Genomic DNA, 8465 nt, shown 5'->3' with positions numbered 1-8465 from the left:
CCCTCCCCTACCCCCCGCAAAACCCCCTGACAGGCCCCAGTATGTGATGTTCCCCTCCCTGTGTCCATGTGTTCTCATTATGAGTGAGAACATGTGGTGTTTGGTTTTCTGTTTCTGTGTTAGTTTGCTGAGAATAATGGTTTTCAGCTTCATCCATGTCCCTGCAAAGGACATGAACTCATCCTTTTTTATGGCTGCATAGTATTTCATAGTGGATATGTGCCACATTTTCTTATTTATTTATTTTTGAGACAGGGTCTTCTCTGTGGCTCAGGTTGGAGTGCAGTGGTGCAATCTCAAATCACTGCAACTTCTACTTCCCAGGCTCAAGCAAGCCTGCCATCTCATCCTCCTGAATATCTGGGACTACAGGTATGTGTAATTTTGCTTGGCTAATTTTTTTAATTTTTTGTTAGAGACGAGGTCTCACTGTTTTGCCCAGGTTCCCAGTCTCTTTTAGTGCCTCCATGTAATAGGAGAGAAAACTGGGGCTCAAAGAGACGAAGTGACTTGCCCAAGGACACAGTGGGACAGAGGGGAGCAGGAACTCTATTATTTATATTTTTGTTTCTTTTAAAATTTTTAATTCTGAAATTATTTTAGATTTCTAAAAAGTTGCAGAAATAATTCCACATGCCTTCACCAAAATCCCCTAAATGCTGACATCTTAGGGACCCCCAGAAGTGCCCAGAAAACCCTTTGAGAATTGCTGCTCCACACCATGCGTCACCTAAGAGGATGGGGTTGGACACACCACTTTTTGGGTTGCAGTGGTTAGTGTTATAATCCTAGACTGGTGGACTGGCAGTTAGGTAGTAATGGTGTGTAGACTAGGCTTTTGACTCAAAAGAAACTCATAGATCTGGCTATTCCTGGTCCAAGATTCATTCGCAAGTAGTAAGAGAATCTGTGAGCTGGAGGAGTGCTGATGATAAAAGACAAAGTATAAAGCATCTCAAAATTGTCATCATGAATACAAGACATTGAGCAATGGTAAAGTACTTATCTGATAATATTTCCCCCAATTTTTAGATGAAATAGGAAAACTCAGGCTGGGCTTGGTGGCTCACATTTGTAATCCCAGCACTTTGGGAGGCCGAGGTGGGCAGATCATGAGGTCGGGAGTTTGAGACCAGCCTTACCAACATGGTGAAACCCCATCTCTACTAAAAATACAAAATTAGCCAGGCATGGTGCCACACGCCTGTAATACCAGCTGCTCAGGAGGATGATGCAGGAGAATCACTTGATTCCAGAAGGTGGAGGTTGGAGTGAGCCAAGATCTCGCCACTGCACTCCAGCCTGGGTGACAGAGTGAGGCTCCATCTCAAAAAAAAAAAAAAAAAAAAAGTAATAGGAGAACCCCAGATAAGTGATTTGCCACTGTCACACTTGTGTTGATGAAAAGAGTCAAGCTCTGTAAAATATTTGAAGAGATTTATTCTGAGCCAAATATGAGTGACCAATGGCCCGTGACACAGCCCTCAGGAGATCCTGAGAACATGTGCTCAAGGTAGTCAGCCTAAAACTTGGTTTTATACGTTTTAGGAAGACATTAGACATTAATTAATATATGTAAAATGCACATTGGTTTGGTCCAGAATGGTGGAACAACTGGAAGTGAAAGTGAGATGTGAGAGGGTAGGGGTGGGGGTGGGAGTAGGGTAGTTCCAGGTCATAGGTAGATCAAAGATTTTCTGATTGGCAGTTGATGGAAAGAGTTAAGTTACTGTCTAAAGACTTAGAATCAACAGGAATGTCTGAGTTAAATAAGGGATTGTGGAGACCAAGCTTTTATCATGCAGTTGAAGCCTCCAAGTAGGAGGCTTCAGAGAGAATAGATGTGTATGTTTCTTAACAGACTTAAAGAGTCTTTTATATCAGTCTTAATGTCTGTGTTGATGTGAATGCTGGTTAGCTGGGCCTGAATTCCAAGAGAGGAGCATGTCCAACTCCTGCTTCCCATCATGGTCTGCACTAGTTTTTCAGGCTGACTTTAGAATGCCCTTGGCCAAAAGGAGGGGTCCATTCAGATGGCTGAGGGGGTTAGAAGTTATTTTTGGTTTACACAGGGTATACAGCAGAGATGGGCACGAGGCAGCAGGTGGGGAAACTTTTCTGCCTAGGTGCAGCTTGGCTCCATTCCTTTACAGTTTCTGGTCCAGTCTTTGTTGGTGTGGCTACTCAGGAAATAATGAGATAAATGTGCAAAAGTCATGGAGTTGTAATCTGTGGCTCTAGCAAGATTCAGTTTAGGGGTTTTTCTATGGCATTCCCTATAGACAATTTTGAAAAATACCCAGAAACAGCTCCATGCCAGGAAAGGAAATGCCAAAACCAGCCTGATTAAGACTGAAACTCCAGATGTCATCAAATTTCCAAACGTGCATTTCTTGGTGGGTGACAATAGTAGACTGGGAGCTGACTCACCGGGCTGGGAGCCAGGTGGCCGGGGTTGTGTCCCACAAGAATGGTTCATCAGCTGGTCGCCATTGTGCCAGTGCTGTGTTGGCTCCTCTCCGGACCACACAGTCCTCACTGGGTTTTGGTTACGTGGATGAATTATACAGTAGTGAAGTCTGGGCTTTTGATGTACTCATCTCCTGAGTAGTGTGATGAGTACTCAGGTACACATCACACTACTACATTGTACCCAAAAGGGATTTTTTTTTTATGCTTCACCCCCCTCCACCTTTCCACCTTCTGAGTTTCTAATGTGATTATACCACTTTGCATGCTTTTGTGTACCCCTAGCTTAGCTCCCACTTATAACTGAGAACATGCAGTATTTGGTTTTTCATTCCTGAGTTACTTCACTTAGGATAATGGCCTCCAGTCCCATCCAAGTTGCTGTAAAAGACATTATTTCACTCTTTTTTTTATGACTGAGTAGTTTTCCATAGTATGTGTATGTGTGTGTGTGTGTGTGTGTGTGTGTGTATACCACGTTTGTATGATATATATATACACATACATGTATATATATATATATGTATATGTATACCCATGTCATATATGTATATGTATATACCCATGCCATATATATATAAATATATATATATATAAATATATATATATATGTATGTATATGTATACCCATGCCATATTTTCTTTATCCACTCATTGGTTGATGGACATTTAAATTGATTCCCTATCTTTGCTATTGTGCATAGTGGTGCAATAAACATATAAGTGCAGGTGTCTTTTTTATATGATGATTTCTTTTCCTTTGAGTAGATACCTAGTAGTGGGATTGCTGGATCAAATAGCAGATCTACTTTTAGTTCTTTGAGAAGTCCAGGAGTGGTCTTTTTAAAATGCAAATTCAAATACATTACTCCCTGGATAAAGTCCTTCAAAGGCTTTGTACTAGATTCAGTTTAAACACCATTCTGTATCTGAGCACCCGCCTTGCTTTCTAGCTGGGGCAGCCCCAGCCGCACCTCGTACCAGCTTCCCCAGTTTCGTAACCAGGCTGTTGCTGCCTCTACTGCTGCTCCAAATCACAGTTCTGTTAGGGTTTCCTCCCGCCTTGAGCCTGCATGACACACTTTGCTGCTGCCCACGGGCTTCCTTGTCTTCAGGTGTCTTCCTTGTCTTCAGTATCTTCATGATACTGCATGATCTACCTGGTGTTCCCACCTGCCATGTGCTTACACATCACAAGTGCTCGAGTTAAACCATCTGTGGGGCAAATGTTGACAAATGCTTTATGGAAGCCTTGTATGAAGTCCCGTCTTCCCTCCCTTAGATGGATGTTTCAGAGATGCCATCTATCTCACATTCTCTGCAAAGATACCTGGTAAAGTCAAGGAGATGACCTTGTCACGAAGTCATGGCCAGTTGGCTAATGACTTCCTTCTATTAGCTCAAATACCTCCCCTACCTACTCCCCCTTTCCCTCACTTCTACTTCCCAGGGATTGCACCCCTTGATAATCTTTACCCTTGAGCTCAGTTTCCTAGGGAACCATGGGCTAAAAGAAGTTCTCATTCTGAGGTCTTCATAGACCTCATCTCTTCCCATGATGCCATTCCTTCTCCTCCCTATACCTGATGTTCCAACTTCTACAATGTACTCTTGGTTTCCCCTACCAGCCAGCAGTCTCACTCCTTGTTCACACTGTGTCTTTGGCTTCAAAACCTTTTTATTTGTCATTCTGGCTGATCAATACCTATTCTTCTATCAAGACTTCACTGAGGGATCACCCTCTCCCCCACTGCCAGCAGCCTCCCCCGAACCTTCTCTCAATCTCCAGAACAGGATGATCAATTCTCCACATAGAATTGATTCCTCTCCTTCACCCTGTTGTATTCTTCCACAGTTCTCTAATAGCAGTTCCACTAAGTGCTTCATTGGATGTACTTGTTCTCTAGAACTGTGAGAAATGATTTCAGTTGCTAATAGGCTACCCAGTTTATGGTATTTTGTTATAGCAGTCTGGACAAACAGAGATACCCATATATAATTGCATGCTCAAATGTAAGTTCCACAAGGGAAGGGATTTTTTGTATTTTGCACGTCTTTGTGCGCATTTTTTTGATAAATGAATATCTGACCCTTTCAGCTAGGCATTGTGCATTCCCTGAGGACAGGACCATGTTTTGCATATCACAGTGTCTCCAGCTGCCATCCTGGGGCCGTCATAGGGTGAACAGAGCAGAAGCTCAGTACATATTTGATGAATGCATGAATGAAATTAGTCTAAATCATTGAGCATGTATTGAACAATCATCATGGGCAGAGACACACCCCTCATGCTAACCAGTTGCCTCATTAATACACAAAGTTTCTCACACAAAGCAGCCAGAGGCTGTGGATGAGTCATTTCCAAACCAACCCAGTACAAAGGAGACAACAGCAAGCTTTGAGCCACTGCATGGCTGGCCAGCAGCTTGATCTTCTGAGTCTGAGTCCCAGCTGGGAAATATAAACTATGGTGTTCATCCTGGGAGTCAGAAATGTCTGAGCCTATCTAGAGGATGATGGGGTGGCCTCATGGGGGTTCTTTGCCCAGGGCTCCTGGGAAATAATCATTCTGAAGGAACATTTAATCCAGGCCAACAAACTTGCTCCAACAAAACATGTCCGTGTCTGGGGAGCGCACATCCCCACTGAACTCCCCTTAGAGCAAGGCAGCTATGGTAAAACCTGAGCATATGAAGCACCAAAAAGTTGCTTCATATCAAAACTTGGTGAGGTGCTGCAGGCACAGAGCTGTGGTATTTTGTAACCAGGGAAACAGGATATAACCCGAGTGGGGATAGGTACTTGCCCAGCTGGGATGGTTGTTGGAGCCCAGGATGGCATCAAGCTAGAGGACATAGTGCAGGGCAATGGGGCTTTGGGAACAGCAGTGGATGCTCCCACAGAGAGATGGTGCAGGAGCTGACGAGCAGGAATATATGGCAGGCTCCAGGGAATACCCAAGAGGAGCTTGATCTTGAGCTCATGTGTGATGCTCCCTGATAGCATATCATGGGGATGATGGGAAGATTAAGTCAGAGAAGAAAAGCTTTGATATTGGCATTGCTGTTTTATATTTTTATTGTTGTGTCAAATGAACCTTCGTTCTGACATACATATTAACCGTTGATAATTGATTTAATTGTACAATTTATGTAATGCCCTTAACCCAATGTCTGTACATAGTAAGTGCTCAATTGCTTTTAGCTATTATTATTAATGAAGGTGATGGTACTAACAAAATAGCAGAGGAGTTTAAAAAACGGCTGGATGCCACTCAGTTATTTCGGTGTATCTTTGTCTAGACTGCTATAGCAAAATACCATAAACTGGGTAGCAACTGAAATCCATTTCTCACAGTTCTAGAGGCCGGGAAGTCCAAGATCAAGGCACCAGTAGATCTGATATCTGGCGAGAGCCTACTTTCTCAGATGGCACCTTCTCACTGCATCCTCACATGGTAGAAGGAGCAGGGAGCCCTCTCGGGCCTGCTTTATAATGGCACTGATTCCATTCATGAGGAATTTGCCCTCATAACCTAATCGACTCCTAAGGGCCCCACCTCCTGATACCGTCACCTTGGCAGTTAGGTTTCAACATATGGCTTTTAGTGGAGTATCAAAATTCAGACCACAGCACCAGGGGCAGGGATAGAGAAATGCTTTTTTATTATAATTGCCCTAACACCTGTTTTTATCTCTGGACTAATAATAGGGCCTGGGATCACATGGGTAATGTTTAGATACACGTGTTGAAGTTATTTAAAAAGAGAGTGAGAGAGACTCAGAATACAGACTTTTGATTCTAGTTTCCATCTAGGTTCTACCCATATGGCTTGGGTGTTTCCATATGCCCCTGGGCTAGGCACTCTTACCTTGCTGTTGAACTTAATCCTCATGGAATTTTTCTGGGGAATAATTTTTCCCTGTGAAAGATAGGGAAACTCAGGCTTGGGGACTAGAAGATACCTAGTAACTCTTGCTCTCCTGTGAAATATAGGGAAACTGAGGGTTGGGGACTGGAAGATACCTGGTAAGTCTTACTCTTCAGTTGTAAGAGGTGATGAAATAACGACTCATCTGGGTAGTATCACTTGCCCAATATTCTGCTTACCCTATAGATGAAGGAACTGAGATATAGGAAGCTTAAGAGGCTAGTCTAAGATCTTAGGCTGGTTAGAACCAGCAGCCAGTGCCAACATTTGAACTTCCTGTGGCTTCAAATAGCTTTCTACCCCACAGTCCTGTCTCAGGCATGAGAAAGGCCTGGAGTGTCCTGGCCCCCACTATGATGGGAATAAAAGGGAGGCAAAGTTAGTTTTGATCTGACCTCCCATCTGTGTCCCTGGCTTTCAGAAGAACGTCCCGGTCCAGCCAAGGGGAAAGACACTCAGTGAGCTGGAGAACTGGTTTGGCCAAATGTTCTAAATTTAGAAGGGGAATTGGATGCACCCTCAGTGGCTTTTGACTCAAGCCCAAAGTTGAAGCCTGTTGGTGTTTTTCCTCTTTGGTTTTCCTGCGGGGCAGGAAAGCTGCTCTCTCTCCCAGGTTCCTAAGGGCTCAGTCACTGGCGCCAGGTTTATAAATACCCTCTCCCTTCCTTGGCAGCTCTGACCCCAGCAGATCGTTGTTGATTTCAGGATTCCTTGTGGAGTCTCTGCACTCTAATGCACCAGCGTGATAACCTGGGGACGGCCTGTGGCAGGGGTGTGCCATGACCCTGAAAAGCTCATACCTCACTGTGGCCTTGCCAGGCAGTACAAAACTGTGTGGGGAAATAACACACTCCTTTGTCCCCACTCAGGTAAAGGGTTTTGGAGGTTAGCACTATATGTCATTAAAGGGGAAGAGATAAGGTCATCAAGGGAGTGCTCATGGGGTGCTGTATGCTGGGCCTGTGAAAAACGATTCAGTACTTGCTGATAACGTGAGCTGATATTGACTGTGCCTGGGTGCCAGCTCCACGTGAGGCTTTTCCATGGACTGCTGTATTGATGAACCCATGCACTTCCATAGAATCCCCACACGGATTCCAGGAAAGAAATGGTTCTATTTTATGGGTGAGGCACCGAAGCCATGAGAAGTGGAGTTGTCCCAACCACACAGCTAGTGCATGCAGGCATCAGCATTTTCTCTCTTTCCACCATGCCATGTTGAGAGTGCTTATTGTGTCTAACTTGTGGCGCACTGACCAACTAAGGAACTTGAAAAGTTTTGAAGTTGTGTAGACTGGCATTCAAATCACAGCACTGCCACTTGTTCCTGAGAACCTGGGCAAATTCTCTAAACTTATCCAAGCCTCAGTTTTCTTATCTGTCAAATGGAAGTGAGGTAGAGTCAATGTGAAGACTAATTGAAATTAAGTAAGACGTGAACTTGAGAAACAGTATGCCCTGAATAAATAGTAGTGAATAATAATAATACAGCTAACATGTATTCATTCCTTCATGTGTCAGGCTATGCTGTGCATGAAATAGTTTTGTTTAATGATCTTCGTCATCTTAGGCAGACATGCTTTTATTAATCTTATTTTTGAAAAGAGAAATCTGAGGTTCAAAGAGGCTACGTGACTTGCCCATGACCTCATAGCTAATAGTGGTGGAATGTGGATTTGAATCCAGAGAGACTCCAAGTCCCTGTTCTTATCTCCTTGATAGTGCCTTTATCATCAACACTATCATTGTTCATCATTAGCTTCATCATTGTCTGTCATAATCACCATCACCATTGTCATCACCATTGCCATTATCACCATCATTATCACTACTGTTATCATCATCACCATCATCGCCATCACTAGAGTCATCACCATCTTCATCACTATCACCACCACATTAGTCATCACTATCATCAAATCATCACCATCTTCATCACACCATTATCATCACTGTCACCATCATCACCATCACTATAGTCATCACCATCTTCATCACCATCATCACCATCACTGTAGTCATCACCATCTTCATCACCATCATCACCATCACTATAGTCATCACC

General features: G+C 43.6%; 1 long non-coding RNA gene across 1 annotated transcript in view; it reads left to right on the top strand.

Moving 5' to 3' along the window:
* Positions 1-340: 340 nt before the first annotated feature.
* The window catches only part of LOC116555669, a 59730-nt gene continuing 51605 nt past the window's right edge, over positions 341-8465 (top strand). Inside the window, exon 1 of the long non-coding RNA XR_004270621.1 lies at positions 341-372. This is a non-coding gene — a long non-coding RNA (uncharacterized LOC116555669). The remainder of the gene's footprint in view (positions 373-8465) is intronic.

This window comes from Sapajus apella, unplaced genomic scaffold (assembly GCF_009761245.1).
Source record: "Sapajus apella isolate SASKATOON/1434 unplaced genomic scaffold, GSC_monkey_1.0 scaffold15, whole genome shotgun sequence".
NCBI lineage: Eukaryota > Metazoa > Chordata > Mammalia > Primates > Cebidae > Sapajus > Sapajus apella.
Note: the sequence above shows the minus strand (reverse complement) of the source record. Positions and strands in the feature narration are given on the sequence as shown.